Here is a 24053-nt window from a genome sequence, read left to right as displayed (position 1 = left end):
AATTGTTTTAGGAAACTCCATACTGTTTTCCACAGTGGCTGCACCAGTCTGCATTCCTACCGATAGTTACTGTTCTTATCCACACTTCACAGGTGAGGAAATGAAGGCACAGACGGGGAAAGAACTTTTCCCAGGTCCAATGGCTACAAGTCGTACAGCCAGGATTTGAACCAAAGAATTCCAATCTGTACTCTTAAACATTAACAGATGAATGCCTCCATAGTGGGAAGGAAAGGTGAGGGTGATTTGAATTCAGTTAAAAAAATTAGCTAAGTCTACCCCCCAATCCCACCAAAGCAAAAAAAAAAATATTACAATGACTAAAATATTTCAGTATAGACAGTAGTTGAAATGTGTATGTTCATTAGTTAAGCTACATTCTGGAAACAGTCAACTGACCTAATGAGGAATTCACACTCCCAAGGTGGTCAGCTAGGATTCTCCAAGGCCACACTCTGAGTCACGATTATAAGTGTTGTTCCTGTCCTTAACATGAGAGACTGTTAACTTGCTGTAATGGAAATGGCAAAGGCATTCGTGGGATTGTAGTTGCCGTGTTTTAAATTAGCTTAATAAATGTTAAAAATGAACTCTCATTCGAGGCTGTATTAGAAATAGCCAATGTGTAGACCAGCTAAAACACGTTGGAGAAGACATTTACCCCTTGCATGGATAGGCATAATGTCATAGCGTCCATGTTGCAAGTGCCTGTCATTCGAATCCTATATGATCCTGTGTTCAGAAAGCTGCCTGCTATCAACTCCAAGTGTCATAGAATTTGCGGTGTTGTCATCTACAAGCGACTCTTCCATGCAAGCTGTGCTTAGAGCACGTTAAAAGAAGGCTGAAACCTGATAGAGTTCACAGAAGAGATGTATGAATGATTTGGTTCTTTATAATAAGAGATGAAGAAGTAGATCAATATTGGAATTTGTGACAACTTTGGAAATGAGAGCTGATTTTACTATTATCTGACACTGAGATTGTGGAGGAAATAGTTAATCCTCACCCCCTCCTAACTACTTTTGGCTCTCCTTTTCTACTAAGACACACTGAAGATTTATGCATGGCAGTGGTGTTCTTTCATCTATTTCCTCAATAATCAATTCTCTGAACTTCTCAGTATTGGTTAGATCTTAGGTAACTAACTTCTGAGAACACATTAGCCTGACTCTCTTGCCCACTGTTTGTTGAGGAATTTTGGCCAGTGAAGAGCACTGTGGGAAGAGTGTCAAGAGGAGAATGCCAGCCACAAAGCACTGAGAGGCTGGGTGGGTGACACCCCAGGATCTTGAAAAGGCTCTGAGGTGCTGTCCTTAGAAGACAGGGATGGTAGTGGGTGAGGGCACCATTGCATTGGGCCTGTGGATTCCTGGGTCACCAACAGGCCTGGTAAAGTAACAGGTGGGGTGGGTATGATCACCATAAGGGAAGGAGAGGTGAGGGCAATCAGAGCTTTGACAGAGATGCAGTGACCTTGGAATCTAGGAATGGGCTAGATGGGCAGCCTACATGAGTGTCATTGGATCTTTATAGCTGGAAAAATGCTCGGTTTGATGAGCAAAAAACAAACAAACAAACAAAAAGCCTTGAATGGCACAATGGAAAGACATGGCCTGTCACTGTTTTTAATTTTGTACATTTTGAGGCAGGTTAAGCCATTGGTTTTGATATCATATAATCCTCATTTTAAAGAATTTATTCATTTTATAGAAGAATTTTGCTGTTATTTGTTTGCTCACTTCTCATCTCCCTCTCCACTAGAATAGAAATTCCATAAGAGCAGAGAAATTCTGCTTCCAGATTTACCATGAAAACCCAGAACCTATAAAGGTACATAGTACAGTAAATTGATAAAATGAATGAGATTCTGGTGCTGTTTCAAACATTTATCATTTTGTGTGATTTTATGGATATTTATTTATTTTTGAGAATTGTGTGTTGATTTTTAAAATATATATTTATTAACTTCAGAAAGGAAGGGAGAGATAGAAGCACCAATGATGAGAGAGAATCACTGACTGGCTGCCTCCTGCACACTCCACACTCGGTTTGAGCCAGCAACTCGGGAATGTAGCCTGACCTGGAATCGACCCTTAACCACCTGGTTCATAGGTCAAAGCTCAATGACCGAGCTATGCCAGATGGGCAATTTTATTAATTTGGAGAGAGAAGAAGGGTGAGGGAGAGAAACACAATGCAAGAGTGCAACATAAACCAGCCAACTCCTGCACACCCCATTCCAGGAGATTTTATAGATATTTAAATAGGAAAATGAAAGCAAGTCAGACATCATATTAGCTACCAGAGAGAGGTCACCCCAATAGCTGTCCTATAGTAAGTGAATGAGGACATAGGCTGTGCTCATATTCAGTTGGGACAGATCACCATTTTGTCGATGTACACCGATGGGTCCATTTCGCCTAGCACAGACCTCTCCGTATCATGCCAAGAATACATACAATTTAGGAAAAGATGTCCAGTTCATTATTCCAACAACAGGCCAATCTTGTCATTTGCTAAAACATAATTAAAATGCATTTCCTAATTCTGATAAATATATAACATCTTATTAGATATTCCTGTGTGCCTGTATATTTATGAAAATGTATACTACATATGTAATTTCCACATATATTTTATCATATGTGGCAGTGTGTTGGAAGTATATTGTATGGAATAAAGTGATTTATGAACTGAACAGTTAAGACTATCATAGGAATAAGCACATTTTTCTGTTATTTTTTTTTGTTTAAAGATCATGTCCATTTCATGATGTTTAAAATATTAAACATCATGAAATGGACATGATGTTTAATTATTAGTTCATTAAAGAGTCAGTGGTAAAGCCTTCCAAAAATCTATATTTTCTAAAATGAAAATATTATGAAGTGAGTAGAATAAATATTAGATTTAAATCCTACCAAAATTACAACTTTGATGAGAGTGGAAAGTGAGAGAACTTCATTATCTATTTCTTCTCATGGGTATTTCTCATAAAAGATAAAAATCTAGCAATAACCTTGATAAGTATGTAGAATTAATATTAGGTGCACCCAAACCATTTTTAGCAGAGAATAACAAATATTTTAAATTATTTTGCAAAGTTAGCCTAAATGAATCCATATTAAACAAAAATCAAATGAATCTATTGATTAGCTATATGAACAGAACTGTAAAGCAATTTTCTATGTTTTCGCCTTCATTGTTTTCAGAGTCAAAAACAACCTTCTCATATTCTTTTTACTGACCTTAGCTAGATTTCTTTTGAGACTTCTATCTTGCATGTCAGCACTAAGTAGTTTGTTAGAAATTTTATGACTTCTCAAAAAGAACTCTGAGAACATTTCACAGTAATAAAAGTGGATCAGCTTTGACAATCTTGTAATAGATGAGGCTGAATATCAAAATGTATTTGCCACTTTTATAAACTTTTTAAGCGCTGAAAATCTTTGGAACACAAAACACTAATTCACTACAATAACTTCTTACATTCCTTATTGATGTATTTAATATGTATTTATTAACTTTCTTTTAACTAATATTTCAATATATCATGTGATGTAGGATAATTCTTGTGATTTTATAAAGATCACAGATCTGAAAACAGCTTGATCAAGATGTATAAAATACTTAAAATAAGTCTGGTTTATACGCTTGTGTGTCTGTTATTTCTATAAATTTAACACATGCTTCAAGTAGTTTGGATACAGGTTATTTGATATTCATCAAACACATATAACCTGCGACTTTTGTATGTTTTATTCTAATAATTATTAAAGGAAATATGATTTGTCAGTAATTATACGCAAGTTCTTCTGCCATTCCTTATTACTGAAATACTACATATTAGCTGTGAAGAACTTGGAAAACATTACAGAAACTCTACTGAGTTCTGCTTAACTGATTGCCAAGTGTAATTCTTTTGTGTTCTGAAAGCAATTTCCAATTGTGGGTGGGTGGGTGGGTGGCTTCCCTCACCACCAAGCCATTCTCTGAAACTAGCCGGGTGTCTGAGAATCCAACTAAATTCTGTCACTACCTACACAGAGATAGCATCAGATGCCACAGGTGATGAATGACCAAATATGTTTCTTAAGAATCACAATATCGCAGGTCTCCATTGCCTCTATAAAATGCTGAACGCTCAAGGCTAGTAGCCTCCAAGCCATTGGGACTGTTTGTTTACTGGAGTTTGCTGACATGGGCTTGTTCTCAAACCTGCTTGGGCCAGAGTTTCTTAACATTGCAATTTCACAATGTAATTTAATATCAAGCAAAACAATGGTATGTGATTGTCAGAAGAGAATTGCTTTCATAAAAATTACTTTGAATACTATGGAAATGATAATAGGAATTTTCTTGAAAATAAATTGCTGATAAAACTGGTATGAGTGCGACAATCATAAAATATTGGCAGGAAAATTACAAACATCTCTAAGGATTCTCAACTCAGATTGCATTGCTTTACAGATGTCTTGAAGTTCTGGCTATGCAAGAGCAAAGGTAACACTTGAAATCATAAACATAACACAAATTTAGCAATGTCAAGTCAGTTTTTGGTGGTTAGTTTTGCAATATTTTGTTTGTTTGTTTTTCCCTTTGGTGATAACCTATCTGAATGACAACAGACTTAGTCATAATGAGAACAATATAAAATGTTCTTTAATGTAGACCAAAAACAGGTTGAAATACTGATCTTTCTACATGTTTACCAAAACAGTTGTAAAGAATTTTGACACAAAACCTATTACTTTAATGAAGTAATGACATTAATTATTTAGATGATGAAAGCCAATGTTACTTAATGGTTGCAAATTGTTTATCTTATATTCATTGTGTTCATCTGAGAAATTACATTCCTATTAAAATAGCTAACCTCCATAACAGACATGTTGCTTGTGCTATATTATAGTTTATAAAAGTATAGGAATCCAAATATGGCGTTTTCCAAAAATATATTATCAGAAGGATAGAATCAAGATGCTTCTGTCAGAGTATATAAGGATTTTCTATATTTTTGATTAAGTAAATTAGAATTTTAATTAACTTATTAATTTTGAGAGAGAGAGAGAGAGAAACATCAATGTGTTGTTCCACTTAGTTATGCATTCATTGGTTGATTCTTGTATGTGCCTGGAGTATCAAGATGCTCTAACCTACTGAGCTAATTAGCCAGGACCAGTAAATTAGAATTTAAAAAATTCTATGGTCAGTTTGCTTATTGGTTGAAGCATTGTGCTGTGCACTGAAAGGTTGAGGTTTGATTCCAGTCAGGGCACATACCTAGGTTGTGGGTTCAATTCTTGGTTGGGGTGCATATTAGAGGCAACTGAGTGGCTTCTCTCTCACATTCATGCTTCTCTCTCTCTCTCTCTCTCTCTCTCTCTCTCTCTCTCTCTCTCTCTCTCTCTCTCTCTCTCTCTTCCTCTCTCTGTAAAAATCAATAAAAAACATATCCTCAGGTGAGGATTAAAACATTCTATGGCCAGTAATGTATAAGCAACAAATTATATGCCATACCAGAAGCTCTACTTAACTACTTCTGCACTAAACCATTTATTTAAAAAGCATCCATCCATTGAGTGTAGGAGACTCTGCTCAAGGCAGTGGTAACAAAAGAAACGTGCTGCTTGCTGCCCTCAAGCAGTCGTATGTCTGCCGAGCAAACAATCCCACTCTGACGTTGTGTGTATGAATGCGTGCTTTAATAACAGTGTAAACGAGAAAGCAGGAGAAAGCACGCAACATGACAAAAGAGAGTTCAGCTGTCAAACCTACAGATTTATCATCATTGCTTTACACAATGAAAAGAAATCCAGGAGGTATATTCATGTCTTACTATTAATGAATATTCCATTTTCAATTAGTCCATTAGCTGCATTTTTGTGTATGATCTTTGCAATTGTTTCACTCTTGAAATCTGGCCCTAAGCCCAATTTTGTTTTAATTTGTTTTTAATAGATAGGAAATTACCAAATGTTCATTACTTTTTTTCATCACATTCAAGTTAAAGCAATAGGATATGCTTGAAAGTCTACCATATTCTTTATTTGGTCAATGCCCTCTGCATACTCTTTATTTAGGTTACTTTGTACTCTTAAATATTTATTTATTATTCAAAGTATTTAAATCCAGCCAGATAGTTTAACCAGAGTGAGGGGCATATGTTTCTAAGTTACTATATTAAAATCACTTTTCCAAACTATATTTCTGGCTTAGAATCATGGAAAAAAATTAGAATGTGTTATAGAGAAAGGGCAGCCATCTTTCATAAAACTAATCACCAGAGAGTACATGTTAGATTTATCTCTATATTTTAGAAATATTACTAGATACTAAAATGATTCATTATTTTAAAAACAACAATATTAAATGTAAAATCCTGTGATTGCACATAAACTTTATGACTATTTGACCCAAATTTATTGTTTGAATGGCTATAAATGAAGACCAGAAGGAGAAATTATGACACTTTGTAAAAATGACTTATGCTTTCATTTTATTAACAAAATAAAGTCACTTACCATTTTATAGTAACATCATTACTAAAAATGATGCTATAATATAAAGTCTCACAGGCCAATATTTTATATTAGAGATTCCAGTTACTAAACCCTAGATGACGATTCCTTGTCCATCATGGGAATGGGATTTACAAAATTTACTGTTCTCTATTAACATCAGAAATAGCCATAAAAAAAACAAACAACACAACACAAAACAAAGCAATATAATCAGGACTGGCATGGAAGATAAAACCGGTGTGATAATCTGTTATGAAGAACCTCTTTCAGAATTAGTGGTACTCAGGATCAACATTTATGGCTCTTGTGGATTCAAGAGGGAGGCCAGGGATAAATTATAAAGTGAAGCATCAAGGCCATCCCCTTCTTTTTCTTAAATATAAGGAACCTTTCACCCTGCTATCCAGAAATTACAGGAAGGGAACTGCAACCCCAGTCTCGCTGCTATACAGGGAGGAGGGTAGTAATATCACTGAGTCTGCACGGAGAAGATGATGGAGGCGGCATCCAAGGGCTCTCAGAACGCTCCCCTGCTCTGCTGCTGACTGAATTGGCTGCAGGGCCTCCTCGCAGGGCTTCTGTATTTATGTTCCCTGCTCAAAATGCAGATTAAAAGAATCAGGTGAACATATCATGTTTATCTGATAAAATGTCAGCCCAGTGCTTCCTGTGAGAGCCCCAGAGAACAATGTAGGCCTTATGGGAAAGACCACAGAAAAATGGACCTACATTAGAGGACAGGGGTGTTTACAGGCAGGTATTTTAGAATTCAAGGATGCTTCGAAATATGTAGGTTTTGGCTACAGTAAAACGGATGAGTTGAGAATGTTTTAATAGGCCAAGGTCAGTTTACTCAAACCAGTAAAATTTAATGTGATAATTCTGAGAAAATGATTTAGAATTCCATTTCCAGGAGTAAAATTTTATTTTATTTTACAAACAATTCAATTGTTAAATGAAATGCAACATATTATTTAGGATATTATTTGAATCTTTTACTTTGTGAAGAAATATGTCTTCAGTAGTAAGTACTTTTAATATTATGATCTATAGATATATATAATAAATCTAATTTAAAACTGTTTTTATTTATAAGCTAGTAGTATAACTTACTATTAAGAAATTTTAAAATTAAACTTTAATTAATTATATCTCTTAGTCTCTGGAAGTAATCAAATAATTTTAAATATAATTATTGAATTATCTTTATTAGCAAGATCCTTAATCTTATCTGTATCCGAAAAATAACTACTTGGAATAGTGTTATTTACCTGGAGGTAAGCATTGTGTCACCTATGTACTGTGTTTATTCCAGTCAGCCAAAAAGAGAACCAGGAAGCAGAAAGGCATGACCCCTTAAAACATTCCCCTAAGTTTCACTCACCTCTTTTATCTGTGCCCTACTGTCCCCAAATTAGTTATAGTCTCACATCCAGATTCAAAGGGACAAGGAGATATAACCTTTTCCTCTGCAGTTATGTGCCCAGCTATAATTTTGAGGTACAGTTGCTGAGGACAAAGGGTCAAGAGATTAGGAAACGATGAGCAAGCAGCCTGCCACAAACAGTTGCATGTATATTATAATAATCTGGACATTAATATGCTTTTAATTTAGCAATGAAAGTTTTCACAAACATTCCTAATTTGCATTCATTTAATCATCTCAATATAAAACAGAACAATAACGTTTGATCTTTCTGACAAAAGACATTATGATTCTGCTTTCTTCTTTCCATCCTCAAACCTTTCAACTTTTTAATTTGTTTATACGATCTTTTAAGGTCACCGATCTATTTTTCTCTCTTTTTTACGCTTTTTTTTTTTTTTAAGAATAGGATATGCCTCAGGTGTGAACACCCAGTGTCCTAGGTAGACATAAAACTAAGCCAAAGAAGGTCATTGGAAATCAAACCTGGTAGATAAAGACAGAAATAACCCCCACCAAGTATGTGTGTTTCCCAAAACTGTGTTGCTCTTGTCCTCATTGGGCTCCTTTGAGAGCAAGAGTGGTGTCTCTGGGTTTGCGTGAAGTCCCCCTCAATAAAATAAAACAAATTAAAGAAAGCCTTCACTGGCAGACCCACGTCTGGGTGGTCTTCTCAGTTTCAGGAGCATTTCCCCTGCTTGCCTTATCCTTTAAACTAGTTCTTTTTCTGTGGTTTAGAAATACAGATTTACCAGCATTGATCTTTAATTCTTATAATTATTAGTTACATGAAAGCTTATTTACATATTTCTCTATCGTTTAATCCTCATTTAAAAACCATTATCCCACAGAAAGAGAATTTCTCCTCCTGAGTTCTCTCATAGTGACCTAGCACGTCACTGAGCATTTCCCCAGAGGCTTTCATACCTGAACATGTGTGCTTTCAAATGCTTAATAGTGACGTTACTCAGCTCTTTCGAGTGAAAGGTTTATAAATAGTACAGAATTTTCTTTAGGCATCTATTATACGAAAGGAAAGATTTGAATTTATTTGATTTTAGTGACCTATAGGCAATCATTTTTAAAAGACTTTCATGGAGTTATTATCTCTTTTATTCATTTTTGATAAATGATTTGCTTTCTTGAATGGCCCAGCCCCCTTTCCCAACTCCCGGTGAATGACATGCTCCAGGGTCGCACAGGGGCGGTCTCCAGGCCTTCAGAGGGGCCCAGGTTCCGATGTGATCACAGAAGACTTCTTCGCTTATTTCTCTGATCATTAGTTCTGACAGTAATATTTAATTTTTTCTTGTTTTTCCTCAAGCATAACTTAGATTGCTACAGTTAGTGCTCTACATACACTCATTTCTCTAAGACCTTTCATTTCTATCTTTCTTATAGATTCTGGAAATGCTTTGTAAGTCTATTTATCGTTCATTTGAATTTCTTCTATTTAAATCTGCTTTTTACTCTTTCCAGTGACCATTTTATTGGGCAATTATTTCCCACTGAATTTCATGCTTTTCTTATCCAGGCCTGTCCTGTTTAACAGAACTAAAGCTTTCTGTTGTATTGCTAAGAATAAGAAACAAGTAAGCTCTACATTTTATTCTGTGTCATGCACTAAATTCATTTTGGGGAAGGATTTCCCTCTGAGTCAGTACCATTTTGCTGTTCTCTTCCGTATGTCTCATAATGCCTTCTTATATATCAGTTGACATTTTTTATTAACTCCTGTTAGAGCTTATTTGCTAATATTTATTCATGCCATGAGGATGACGGATGCATCCTATTTCTCTTCCCCTGGCTCATATTGCGGAGGAAGGAAATGTTTCATGCCCAGTGTTGGGAGAGAAGAAGGAGGTGGGTTTACGATCCCTGGGCCATGGGTAGTTCCCCGGATGCTCGCAGAAGCCCCCAGTGGACTTGAGACCTGGGGAGAGAGACTGTGGAAATCAGGAAGCACCATGGTGCCCTCATGGTGGCATTTAGCATTTGCCAGTTTCCTCAGTAACTCTGTGTGCCTCTTCTAATTGTTCACCAAATACAAAGACCTACTCAAAGATAAGTAAAAAGTAAACTTCCGGAGGCCTACAGTCATGGTTCAGAGAGCAGTGAGAAGTAGGCAGAGGTATTGGTGCTGCTCCCAGGATATACCTTCCAGGACCAATACCTGTGACTAAAAGCCGAAAGGCAAACCAGCAGGAAGTGAGGACTGGAGACTTACTGTGTGGCTTTCCTTGTCAGTGTGAGCCTGAGGCAGTTGAGGTCAGGAGACTGCAGAAGTACTTGTGCAGACTTCCACGGCCAGAGGCCAATGCACAGATTGTCAGGGGAAGCCAGCAATGACTGTTCCTGCAGAAATAACAGAGGGATGATCTTTCATTCTGATTTCCCTGCGTAAACACCTCCGCAATCAGAAATGTGCTCACCACTTATTTCTCACTGCAGAGATCTTACCCTGTCCCTCATTGCCAAGTAAATTAATGCTGTTCTATTTACAACGAAAACACAATGAAGACCCAGGGGCCAGCGGTCCTGTCTCTTGCACTCACACCCCATCTCTCTCTCCAGAGGTCAAGTATGCAGGGAATGTGTATCTCCCGGTTAATGGTTTGGACCCCTCCCTCCAGGCGCTGCATCAAAACAACCGAGAGCATGGGCTCCAGGAAAACAAAGGTTACATGGGAAGACCTCTCTGGAAAGGAGGGAATAAAAGCTGATGCTGGGAGAGGAACATGAAGAGTTTAAAACTTGTGGTACCTGCATGAGGCAGAGTGAGGAGGAATAGTAAGGATTTTGGGAGAGAGCCTAGAAACCGAATGGGGAAAAGTGTCAAAATACAGATCTGAGGATGCAGCCAAGGACCAAGGAAAATGTAACCAGAGACTAGAAAGCATCGTGGAAGAAAACACACATAATTCGATTAATGAGCTCTCTCACCTGGAGCTGATTCTCAGTCTACTCAAGCATGCAATGGTGTTGGCCTTGTGGCATCTTAGTAATGACATACAATTGACATTTATTACGTTGTCTTGATTATTTTTTTATTTTTTATGAGCTCACCAAAAGAACATGAAGCATTTCAGATTAAAATATTGTGAAACCTTTTTATAGAAATGAAGTAAAGTCCCTTGAATATCAAAACGACCTTTCTGACAAGGTGTGTGTTTGCACACAGGTGTGTGTGGACAGAATTTGGCTTGCTTGAGGGTGCGAGTGGGGAGGAAGGCTGGAGGCACATCACAGGCATCAGTGTTTTGTGCTAGAACTAAAAATTCCCAACTTTTATGCTGGGTTCGGGCCTGAGAATGATTCCTGAGTAAAATAGAATTATGTAATCTATATATATAAAAGCCTAAGTGACTGTCTGACCGTCTGACCATCTGATAGCTATGATGCTCACTGACCACCAGGGGGCAGATGCTCAATGCAGGAGCTGCTGAGCTGTGGTGACTTGGCAGCTGTAGTTCTTGGGTGATGCACCCGGAACCAGAGAGGAAGGAGCCCAATTTCAGGGTGTGTCACCTTAGAACTGCGCTTTTGCAATCCAGGACCCTCCCAGTTTCAGCCCAAACTCCGCAGGCCAGGCCAAGGGACCCCACCGGTGCATGAATCCATGCACCGGGCCTCTAGTATCAATATCTATAATAATAAAAGCATAATATACTAATTAACTGGATGTCCTCCTGAGACGAAGCTAGGGCTGCAGCTGTGGGATGGAGGCAGCCACCAGGGCTACAAGGGAGGGATCCAGGCAGCCTACTCTTGCACGAATTTTGTGCATTGGGCCTCTAGTAATTAATAATAATACTTAGCATATTGCACGCACTCAGTATATGAGGCCTTGTAATAGGCATTTTATAGGCATTCTCCTATCAGGTTTCTAATGATTGTTTTGGGATAGTTATTATTATTCCTGTTTCACCCAAGAGGAAAATGAAGTTCACAGAGGAGCTATGACTGCTCCAGGTAGCTGAGCTGTGTATGACAGAGCTAGAGTTAGGCAGGTGTTTCTGAATCAAAAGGCCATGGTTTCTCTAGGATAGCAGAGCAGCATATCTGAGGAGTCACCTTATGTCCTTCAGATCTGAGGTAAGCTGTAAAGTCTGTCCAACGTGTTTTATATCCCAAGTATCCAGGACACCCAAACCACAATGGAAACTTTGAGAGAAGGTGGAGCTGGGAGAATCATAAACACCCTTCACTTCACACATCCCCAAAATGCCAACCCAACCATCTGGAAAACAGTTCAGCAGTTCCTTCAGGGCCATACTTGGCAAATGTCCCTTTAGGAACTCTTTTCCCTGCCAATAGAGCTGGATCTGAGCAGGCCACACAGGTGAGAGAGAAAATGTGCAAAAAGGTTTTGTGTATCAGTGCCGGAGACATCATTATAGCTGCACGGAAGGTCGCTTGTCATTTTGTTTCCGACATGGCAGCTCAAGAAGAAAAAGCCTTTACTTAACAAGGAAAGGATCCCCTAACGCATAGAACTGAATGCATGCGAGACATGCAAGTAAGGAGGATGAGTGCAAGAAAAAACAGACAAAGAAAAGCAAAAACCAGAAGGGGAAAGACACCAGTCCTCTTCATGTGTGCTGGAGAAGGGCGGGTTCCCACGGAGGGCTTCAGTAACCATGCACAGTTCATCGAAAGGCCAGGAAGGGATGCATGATCCGCTATGAGTCAAGAAGTGGCCTTGCAAGTCCAATGTCACCGCCAATGTCATCTTCTATTGCTACCCCAGTGCTTCCGCTGGAGCTCAGCTTCACACCAGCCTAGCAGCTCATCCAATCAGAGATGCTAAGAATTTTTTTTTCTTTTGAATTAATCCTTTTAAGTATGTCTTCTTTGGCATATATATATTTTTAATTTAACCATTGCTAAGTCACTAATATCACAGTTTAATGAACTCTTCCAGAGAAAATACATTAATGTACTAGAATCTCATCAGATTCTTCCTTCTCTGTCAAAATACTGAGTGAACAAATGAAATTTGTTAAGATATGGCATGAATTAACAAATGTGCCCATCACATTATCCTATATAATAAAAGGGTAATATGCAAATTGACCCTAACAGCAGAAAGACTGGGAATGACTGGTCACTATGACACACACTGACCACCATGGGGCAGACACTCAATGCAGGAGCTGCCCCCTGGTGGTCAGTGCGCTCCCACAGGGGGAGCTCTGCTCAGCCACAAGCCAGGCTGACAGCTGCCAGCACAGCGGTGGTGGCAGGAGCCTCTCCCACCTCCTCAGCAGCGCTAAGGATGTCCGGCTGCAGCTTAGGTCTGCTCCCCATTGGCAAGTGGACATCCCCTGAGGGCTCCCAGGCTGCCAGATAGATGTCTGACTGCCAGCTTAGGCCTGGTCCCCGCAGGGAGCGGGCCTAAGCCAGCAGTTGGTCATCCCCCGAGGGGTCCCAGACTGTGAGAGGGCACAGGCCGGGCTGAGGGACCTCCCCTCCCCCCCAGTGCACAAATTTTTGTGCACCGAGCCTCTAGTATGTATATAAAAATACTAAATTTATATACTAAATATAACATTTATTATTATAGGTACATAGCTATATTAAAGATCTAAATGTATATATAAATGTACTATATATTTTATATGTACATGATATATATAGATATAGGTAATATGTTGTATAGATTAATATATGTATGACATATACATATAAATTTGCATTTTATACTGCTATTTATTACTCTTATTAGATATTTAACACTACCTTTTGTCATTTTCTGTCATTCAAATATTATACGTTGAAAGAAGCCAAGAATTCAACTACTCAAACACAATGTTCACAAAAATTACTTTGCAATATTAACTTTCCTCTTGCCAATAGCGTAAGGAGGTAGGTGTCTCTTCTATCATTTATGACTTGTGTGTTTAAGAAACAGAGAGACTCCCTGAAGGCACAATCAGTAATGAATATTTTGGCATGTTTCATGTATTAGTTTCATTATTTTGTCAAGAGCATTATTCTAAAGCAATGGGATCCTGAAGAAAGTTTCTTGCCTCTTTAAAGAGAGTAGATTCTGAGACTAAAGAACATACAGAGAAAGAATCCTAATTTATTTTCATTTTAAGAAGCAGTTGCTTTTTTATGTTAAACTTACATAAAGGGATACATTTAGTATATATCTGGCCATTTTTCTTGATGGAGGGTGATTTGATATTTGCGCTATTATCCTCTTCTCCCTATTCTCCTTATGAGAATTAAACTAGAAGTCATGTAAAAGAAAGCAAATTTTGCCTACTATTTTTTTTTAATTTTGTTTTTTAATTATCCCTGCTTGCATTTCAGGTTAGACATTCTCATGCTTACTTCTTGTAAGTAATGGGAAATTTGCTCTGGCAATGTGTATGGCCAGTAATCACCAGTTTAGTTGGAGGAGAATAAAGGAGGAGTGAATTTATCAGCCTCTTCTGCTTTGTTGGAATTCCAAGATAGACTCTACATTTGATTAATAACAAATTGCTCTTTGAGGTTCTCTAGCAGTGATTTTCAACCAGCGTAATATAAAAAAAAAATTTAAAACATGCAATGCCTGTCTATTTAATCAGGGACACTGACCTCTTTTCCCTTAGATTATCAATTGAAAAAAAAAAATGACAACAGCCAACACAACAATAGCCATCCAGCATGAATGTTGTGTCTTGAACCACAAATATACAGGTCATATAATAGAGTTGCATCTTACTGTTTATATCACATAATAAGGATATGTTTCCATAGATTTTTAGAAATAGTGGAAGGGAGGGCAGGGGGGGGGGGAGAGAGAGAGAGAGGGAGAGAGAGAGAGAGGAGAGAGAGAGAAGCATTGATATGAGAGATACACATTGATTGGTTGCCTCCTGCACACATCCCAACCAGGTCTGGAGATCAAGCCTGCCCAGGATTGAACCCAGGACACTTCAATCCACAGGCCTGATGCTCTATTCACTGAGCAAAACTGGCTAGGGCTGATTGGTTAATTCTTGGTACCAGAAATTCTTATGTACAAGTACAGGCATCTGATTTTTTAAAAAGCCACTTTAGAGCCAGAAGGGTAGGTAATTACTATTATTATTATTTTGTAAATCAATCAACATTGTACTTTTTTTTTGGCAGATAGAAAAAAATACAATATATTTTTGGTGTGCCACAGAATTGTAGTAATTTGTTTATGTAAAAGATTGAAATCACTGTTTTATAGAAATCCAAAATAAGGAGAAATGAAATGAAATAGACTAAATAAACTAGACTTAGCTCACCTACAATTGGTTTAAAATTGTTTTTTTTCTAGGCAAAGCTAAGTCTTTATTATAAGGTTGCAGAAAGCTCATTAGGCAAGACATTCTTGGAATCTCTTTTTGGTTTATACCAATTAGCTGTTTGAATGCAGCCTTACTTTTTTGTAGCAATTATCTTTGTGGGGAAATCCCCTCTTAATTTATCCTTGGATAATATCCACAAAACTATCAGCAATTGTTTTTCCTATAACTAAGTCTTTGTTATTTCTTTGGCCTTGTGGTATTGTTGTTACAAAATATTTTTTCCATGTAAGAAGGCCAATTTCCGATTGTTGTTGAGGTAAGAGTCTAGAAGGAGGAATTTTAAGGGGTTACACAGTATATGCATTTCCCTCCCTCTGTGGGTTAGCTGTGAAAGGCAATGAGGAATTCCGACTGCCACAAATTACCTTGTGACTTGTCATTTAAATACCATTTTCTGTGAATGCTATGTTTCTTAGAAGAGAGAAATCAATGTTCTTTTGACCACTGGCAATTAATTCATATTCATGAGTCCTCAAGAATAATTTCCAGGTTATTAAAATAGATTGAACCTGATTCTTCTAAAGAGAGGGGTGTACCTCCTAATCATTGTGACGTTCAGGCACAAAATAATGTCTGATCTCTCCACATCCATATCTTTACCAGTTGCAGCCATCTATTCATATCTACCAAAGATGATTCTGGAATATCTTTCCACTACCCCAGTTTCTTTTCCTTCTACTTATTTGTTTTGCCATTATGTCTGGAAAATGTTATTAATTTTTAAGGGATCTAATAATAAGGAAAAAATGAGTGCTGATAAGTGTTGCTCATTATTAGTATTTTGCTCTGAGCATATAGTGATACTATTACTTATTGCACTCTCACTCTATGCCAAGTGGTTAGGAACTTATTATTCCTGTTTTACAAGTGAGGAAACTGAGACCAGCACAAATTAACCACCTTCCCACAATTACACAGTCTAGGAAACAGTGGAACTGGGACTTCAATCGACTGTCTTTGTCAGATCCTGTGCCCTCACCCACTGTCCTATTTAGTACTAGTGAAGGGAGTTTGAATAAACTTAACCGAGTGTAGTTTTTAGAACAATGAAGTATGTTCTCCTCAAAGATCTAATTATCTAAATGATTCCAAAAATTGCAATGTTGAAACAGATGGTATAACTCTGTAATAGAATTAATGTCCTCTTATACTTGTAAATTTGTAAATAGGACAAAGACTAAATATATTGTTCATAAATGCACCTTCAAAAGAGCCACAATATCATTAGACTTTTTTCTGTCCTAATGAAATTGGGGCATTAAATGGCTTGATTGCAGCACATTTGAGAGTTTTCTATTTGGGCATAAATTGTTCCATATTTCTCTTAGTTTTATTTCTTGGGGGGGGATGGGGGGAGAGAATGAGAGTTTTCTTCACACTGACCCAAATAATATTGTGTTTAATTTTCCTAAGGAACAAAGTATGCTGTGTCCCAGCAGCCACGGAAAGAGAAAATGGTAAGAATATTGAATGGCTGTTTCACCATGGCTTCCATTTAAACTGGTGTAGGGCTCTTTTTCCACGAGATGCTGGAGTTCTTGAGGCACTAATGGCTTATGTCAGAGAACCAATGTCATATAGACAATTGAGCTACATAAAAGTTAAGTTCCTTGACATTTTTATGGGAGTCAAGCAGTTTCTTAGCAATCTTTATAGCCATCCCTGACTGACTTTTGTCTAAATTTTTTCTAAAGTTGGTAATATTACTGTTGCCAGATATACAACATCAGATTCTTTATATATATATATATATATATATATATATATATATATATATATATATATATATATATATATATTTTAAATTGATTTCAGAGAGGAAGGGAAAGGGAGAGAAAGATAGAAACATCAATGATGACAGAGATCATTGATTGGCTGCCTCCTGCACGCCCCCTACTGGGGACCAAGCCCGCAACCCAGGCATGTGCCCTTGACCAGAATCGAACCTGGGACCCTTCAGTCCACAGGCCAGTGCTATATCCATTGAGCCAAACCAGTTAGGGCACAACATCAGATTCTTAAGGATTGAATGTGTCCACACACAGACTTGGAAGGCAGTAAGGAATCCTGATTCCTTGGACCGTCTATGACAACATGTCCACGATTCTGGTGTACCATCTCTTTTGGCAATTCTAGGGTTCAAAACTATCTTGAGTCATATTTTGGGGTAGAATATTCTGAGGGGAGAGTATTCTTGATAATAACAGCCTTCTCAATAATGCTTAAAGAACTGCTAATACAAGCTATAAAAGACATGTATTGGTAATGGTTATTTCAAATATATTGCACTGTCTTAAAGCTGATCTTTATCTGCCTCAAGAGAGCTTGAGAAATTTGTGACTCTGAGTCCTAAGCAAACCTTCCCAAGTGCATGGCCCTCCCCTGCCAGAACTGTGAAGTGTATGCAGGGTGTCGTCTGCGTGAAACAGCCAGTCTGCGAAACTGGGCAGGCCTCTTGTTCTTCCAGACCAGCGGGAGAGATGTATCTGCCTCCTGTTCACAGCACAGTGCGATAAAATGGCCCCATTCATCCTGAGTCACAGCATCTAGAAAACTTCAAAAGGTTCCTTAAGGACAGGGCTCTACCTCAAATCACCTTTTCCCATTGTTATTGCAGAAGTACCTTTTACTGAAATTATGCATTACGTAGAGATGGATGCTGGCAGTTACCATTGGGGCACAAGACGTTTGCCGTAGCAGACAAGAGTAAATTCAAGTCAGTGACTCTCTAATGGGGAATTTTCAGGATGATTGGATAAATATAAACCCCTTAGAAACATATCTCTGAGGACACTGGTAAGGTTTTTGATTATGCATGCTGCCGTGTTTACAAAAGAGCTATTTTTCCTTTTATCACTCTGGCAAATTCTGAAAATGCAGCTCCTTGATTTCTATCATCTACTATTTATAACAAAGGAATGGCTTGCAAATGTTTCGAGAGTTTGCTTAGCTAAGCAGAAACCTAAGCTTACTGCATCCTTTCAGGGGTTTACAGCGGGAGCTCTTTTTTGTTTTGTGTCATGTTTAGTTGTTTGCTATTTGGTTTGGTTTGTTTGGCTTGTGGGTTATTTTCTGAGCTGCAGAGTTTTACGTGTGGTTAGTCCAGAGTATTAGTTGCAACAATAACGCATTGTTGTTTTCTGCAAGGCCAGTCTTGTTCTGAAGATAATTCCAAGCATTGTCTGTAAAGAAATATTGTCATCTCAGGAGTGCTATTTTTTGAATATATTAAGGTTAAAGAAACTGGACATAGCCTTTAAAAATAAATAAGCTTCAGAAACTTTCATTTGCATATATATATATATATATATATATATATATATATATATATATCTCCACATCATCTGTTCTTGTGTTAGAAGCAGAAAGCCAAGTTGAGTAAAACAAACAAACAAACAAACAAAAACCCCAAACAAAAAACTGTTGTAAATCAACAAGGTATACTTGATTTCAGAATAATAATTTTCTTAATCCATCAGCCAAAATTCTAAGAAAATATTTGTTACATATTGAAATACTCTTTGGAATTTGGAATATGTCTTCAATTTTAAGCCAACCTACCACTTACAATATTAATATATGAACAGATGCTATAAATCTAACAATATAGAACCTGAGTAATTTGGAAATAATTGTATAAAGGTAATATTGTTAACATAGAAATGACATATTTCATATGTTTAAGTATAAAAATAGATTTACTTTCTTTAGGATGTTTTAAAAACTGATTTCAATGAAATTGGTCTTAAAACTTATTTCATCACATCTACTTAATTTTTTTTTCTTTATGCTGAAACCTTTAAGCGTACCCATTATTCATCAGGAAAAACGTAACATCATCGTACGGGCTGTGAATTCTGTTCTATCTTTTGTTGTTTGTATAAGACAATTTCTCCTGAGAAGAAGAGAATCTTTCTATTAAGACTCTGGGCAGTGCTTCCGTAGAGGAGTGCGTCCTCCACTATTGTGCTGCCACAGTTACCTGCAGGCCCTGGAACAGAACGCTGGAGGGTGTCTGATCATTTTTAATAGTCAGGTGCATTGATTTAAGTATATCTCCCAGCTGTAAAGCATGTAGCCTCCACAAACTTTTAATTAGAAAAAGGAAGGCATAAGAAAATGTTGCTTTCTCTGGCAGCCGAGCCAAGTGAAAAATTTCCATAGCTTTTCTTTTGTAACTCCCAAATCTTAATATTTTTGTTGATTTTTCTTTCAGTTATTTATGAAATATCATTTAATGTTGTCTTTGTTTCTCCCTGCGTTGCACGTATATATTCCATCTGTATTTCATTACCAAGACACCAAAAATGTGCATAATTTTAGAGATAGGATGAGTTCCATTTCTGATCACTGTTTATTTACTTATGTCTATTTACAGTAAGTGGTTCCTAAAAAAATATCTTATTACCTTCACATTTAGTACCAAGGTGCTTGTGGAATAAGCCATCCCAAGCTTTCACACTTGCAGAGTTGATGGGATCGCTCTCACCAGCGGTCTCGTGTGGAGTGCCACATAGGTGGAGGGTGTGGTGGGAGTATTGGAAGGTTGTGCGGCACTAAATATCCAAGTTGTCTTCTTCATTCAAGAGTCTGTAGCAGACCTGGAAGAGCCCAGAGAGCTGTAGGCTGGCCAGGTCGGTCTCTCTCTCTCTCTCTCTCTCTCTCTCTCTCTCTCTCTCTCTCTCTCTCATCTCCAGGTGGCCAGCTTAACCTTCTCCACAGCACTACAGTTTCAGGGTAGTAGGAATTATTATACACTATCAGCTAAATTCTCCCAAAGGAAGTGTTCTGAGAGAGCTAGGCAGAAGATTCAAAAACTTAAGTGAAATGAAAATCACTGCTTAAGTTTTGATGACCAGAGTAAATGGTCCTTATGTCTCCTCCAGGAAATCAGAGGTTATCAAAGAGACTTAAATGATAAATAGTGAGCCTCAATTTATATGTATGTGAGGATGGGTGGAAAAATTTGGAGACTGGAGACTGTTTCTACATCCTCTTGATCCTTGAATATGGATTCTTTTGTTTGTTTGTTTTTGTGTTAATCCTCACCCAAGGATATTTTTCCATAGACTTTTTGAGAGAGTGGAAAGGAGAGGAGAGACATACAGAGAGAAACATCAATGTGAGAGAGACACATCGATTGGTTGCCTCCCACTGCAACCAAGGTATGTGCCCTTGATCCAAATCAAACCCAGGACCCTTCAGTCTGCGGGCCAATGCTCTAGCCCAGCGGTTCTCAACCTGTGGGTTGCAACCCCTTTGGCAGTCGAACGACCCTTTCAGAGGGGTAGCCTAAGACCATCCTGCATATCAGATATTTACATTATGATTCAACAACATTACAGTAATGAAGTAGCAACAAAAATGATTTTATGGTTGGGTTACAACATGAGGAACTGTATTTAAAGGGCCAGAAGGTTGAGAAGCGCTGCTCTATCCACTGAGCCAAACCAGCTAGAGCAAATTGGATTCTTACAGGAGGAAGTGATGAGCTCTACAGTGGAATACTGTGGGGTCCACCAAGAAAAACAGAAGAATTCAGTCACCATGATCCTAGGATAATAGCTCTGACATGAGAGGGGTGATACGATGAAACTTTGTGGTATCATGGGACTCCACTTTCCTAATCCACTATCAGAGGCCATGAACTTAACCTTTCCAAGCTTTGTTTTTTAATCATATAGAGATAGAAATAGTACTGCAATTAATGGCATAGAGGATGTAAAAGAGCTTCATTTGGTGGCTAGAAGACAGTTCCACTAAATAGGTGGTTGCGGTCATTATAGGAGTAATTAATTAGTTCTTTATAAAAGGCTGTGCTCTTAAAGACATACTAGGTATATATTTTTAAAAGCTGTGTGTTAAAGACCTATCCAATACCCCAATGTAGAACAAAGAAAATAAATGTATTTTTTAAAAGCTATTCATCTAATATTTAAGTGACTTCTTTTTTTCCAAGTAGTATACATGATATGTAAAGCAAATTGGCTTCCTTTCCTCCCTTTTGGAGTTTGCCACTCAGGGAGGAAGAAGACAGTAAACACCCAATAATCCAGTCATCAACGCCCAAGGGCTACGAAGAACACACATTCTCCTGAGGGAGTAATAGAAGGAGGTGGCTTATCCTAAGTGTGATCAAGGAAAGTCTCAAAGGAGGTGATATTTCACCACACCTAGTAGTCTGACAATTGTCTGACAATAGTTCATTGAAATAAACGCTGTTATGAGAGCAAAAACTGTATGTTCAAAGGCTCTAATAAGGGAAATCACTGTCGCCTTTTAAGAGGGCAGTGAGGTCCAGTTAGCTGGGATGTGGAGAGAGGGGAAATGATCTGGAACTGAGCAAACAGATGGGACAGGTCACCCAGGTTCCTGTATGCCAATATTAGACATTTAGATTTTGTTGGAAAGAAAATAGGAAGCCATTGAAAAATTTTACTAGGATATCATCTGGCCCAGTTTGTGTTTGTAAAAAAATAATATTCCATAATTGTTGGAGAATCCGTGGAATAAGAGTAACAGAGGAAGAATGTGAAGACATGAAGAGGTGACTAGGGACATGCTGGGGAAGGTGGGAAGGAGTGTGCGGATGTGAGATGTGTTTTAGAGGAAGAATTGACAGGACGGGGTGGATCAGATGTGAGGACGAACGTGAAATGAAGAAAGAAGCACAATTCCCAGGACAGTAGAGTTTGGAGCTGTATGGATGGTGGTGCCATTTGCGAAGACACAGTGAATGAGGCATTAAGGGTAAATGCAGAAATTCAGTTCTACAATTTTCATTTTGAAACCCTAGTCCGATATCCAAGGAAAACGTCAGGTTCATAATGATCTGGACGGCAGAACTAAATGTGGGAAACATACAACTACAGATGCTGTCTAAACCCACGTGACTAGAGGAGTTCAGCTCAGGAGAGGAGGCCGGAGGCGGAGAGACCCTGGACTGAGTCCTGAGAGGACCAGACTAGAAACGGGACAGCGCAAGGGTAAAGAGTGGCCAGCAAGTTGGAAGAGAAACAAGAAGAAAACGGTGTTACAGGATCTGAGAGAGACAGAGGACGGTGCTCCACCAGTAGGGAGAGGTGGATCCTGCCAAATTCTGTCAGAGTTTAAGAAATATAAGGACGGAAAGAGAAACATTCCCACTGAATTTGGCAACTGGTGAAGCGGAGGTGACGTGGTCAAGTCTTAGCGGGCTCCAGGTGGACTCCCATGTGGCTCAGGCTCATTTTCGGGACCCAATTAAAGACGTAATCAAGTTGCCAAGAATAATTAATTAAAACTCTTGAAGTGCATGCACCTAAGAATATTAAAGGGTTTCCACTTCATAACCCAAAACGAAAGTCCTTGAAATCCCATTTTCTCTTCCTTTCCACTCTCCCACGCACCTGAACTTCCTCACACCCACCAAATCCTCTGCTCCTCACTTTCTCGACCTCTCTGTCTCAGTTCTATTTTTATTTTAATAGGAAAGTAAAAAAATCGCTGCCGTGTGTGTGTGTGTGTGTGTGTGTGTGTGTGTGTGTGTGTGTTTATGGTCGCTTTTGTTCATGGTTATTTTCTCTATTCTTTGTTTTGAAAAAAATAGAACTTCACCTTCTCTTATTCTTTGTTTTGTGTTCACATTTTCTGCAATAAACCAAGGCTTGGGAAATAACCCAACAAACAATACTATTATAGTCTTTCCAACTATTTCTTTGATCTTAGCTTTCCATGCTTACATTTTTTACTTTTTGTCACCAAAAGGTTGGGATGTAGGCTGCCAGAAATAGGCCTTCCCTTAGTGGAATGAAGAGCTGAAGGCACAAAGACAAAATTCACATTAGCATATAAGAGAAAAAGCCATTAGTGCGTATAATACGTTCATAAATATCATTCCTTTGTCACATGACAATGATGGAGATTTGGCAGTCTCCGGCAACCCTGATAACCAGAAGCATCCAAGTCAAATTTTCTCCCAAGAGCCAATTTGTTGCCAAATTCAAGGGGAGAGGAGAGATATATGATCTTTCCTTCTAACTCATCCCAATGGCGTGCAAGTAATAGCTTAGTGCAGGAACACTTGTACAGTTAATGGCCTCAAGGCTGCGTGGAGGCTTAAGATTCTTAAGAAGAAATAAAATAGCAGTGTGGGAAGCAACTCTTCTCAGCAAAGTACAGCCTAAAAGTATTTAGCGGGTGCTGCATTCACTCAAAAGTTAGAAATACAGCATTTGAAATATACTCCAAACCTAAAAGCACCATGGGACTCAGTGTTTGCTTTTAGGTATGTGCTCAAAATTGTTGAAATTCTCAGAGGCAGTGAAAAGCCACACTCACTGGGAATATGATCCACCAAGATTTACGCATAGGATTCCAGACCATTAGCCTCTGGACACTGGATACCAACTAAGTATCAAAAATAGTGTCATATGGAAGGTGATCAGCTGTGAGTGAGAACCAAACACAAACTACGGAGCACCGAAAGCCTTAAGCTTTGGTTCCTAACATTTCCAAGCAGCAGGCACTTGGGGAAGGGAGGGGGATGGAAGCAGCGTGGGCAGACCAATGTAACTGCTAATAGGACTGATGCCTGCGCTGAGTGAAAGTTACTATTTGATGTCATGCCATTGACCTAGAGTTGGAGTGGCCGGCTTTCACCGAGGTGAGCTAAAATAAGTTTTCCTTAAAAGGTAAACGTTCTGTACAATCACACTCTCCTGCCAAAAATATCTGTGTACTCTATAAAACCCATAATATTATTTTGCTAACTAAAAATGTCTTTCT

This window comes from Myotis daubentonii, chromosome 5 (genome assembly GCF_963259705.1).
Source record: "Myotis daubentonii chromosome 5, mMyoDau2.1, whole genome shotgun sequence".
In the NCBI taxonomy this organism is placed as follows: Eukaryota; Metazoa; Chordata; class Mammalia; order Chiroptera; family Vespertilionidae; genus Myotis; species Myotis daubentonii.
Note: the sequence above shows the minus strand (reverse complement) of the source record.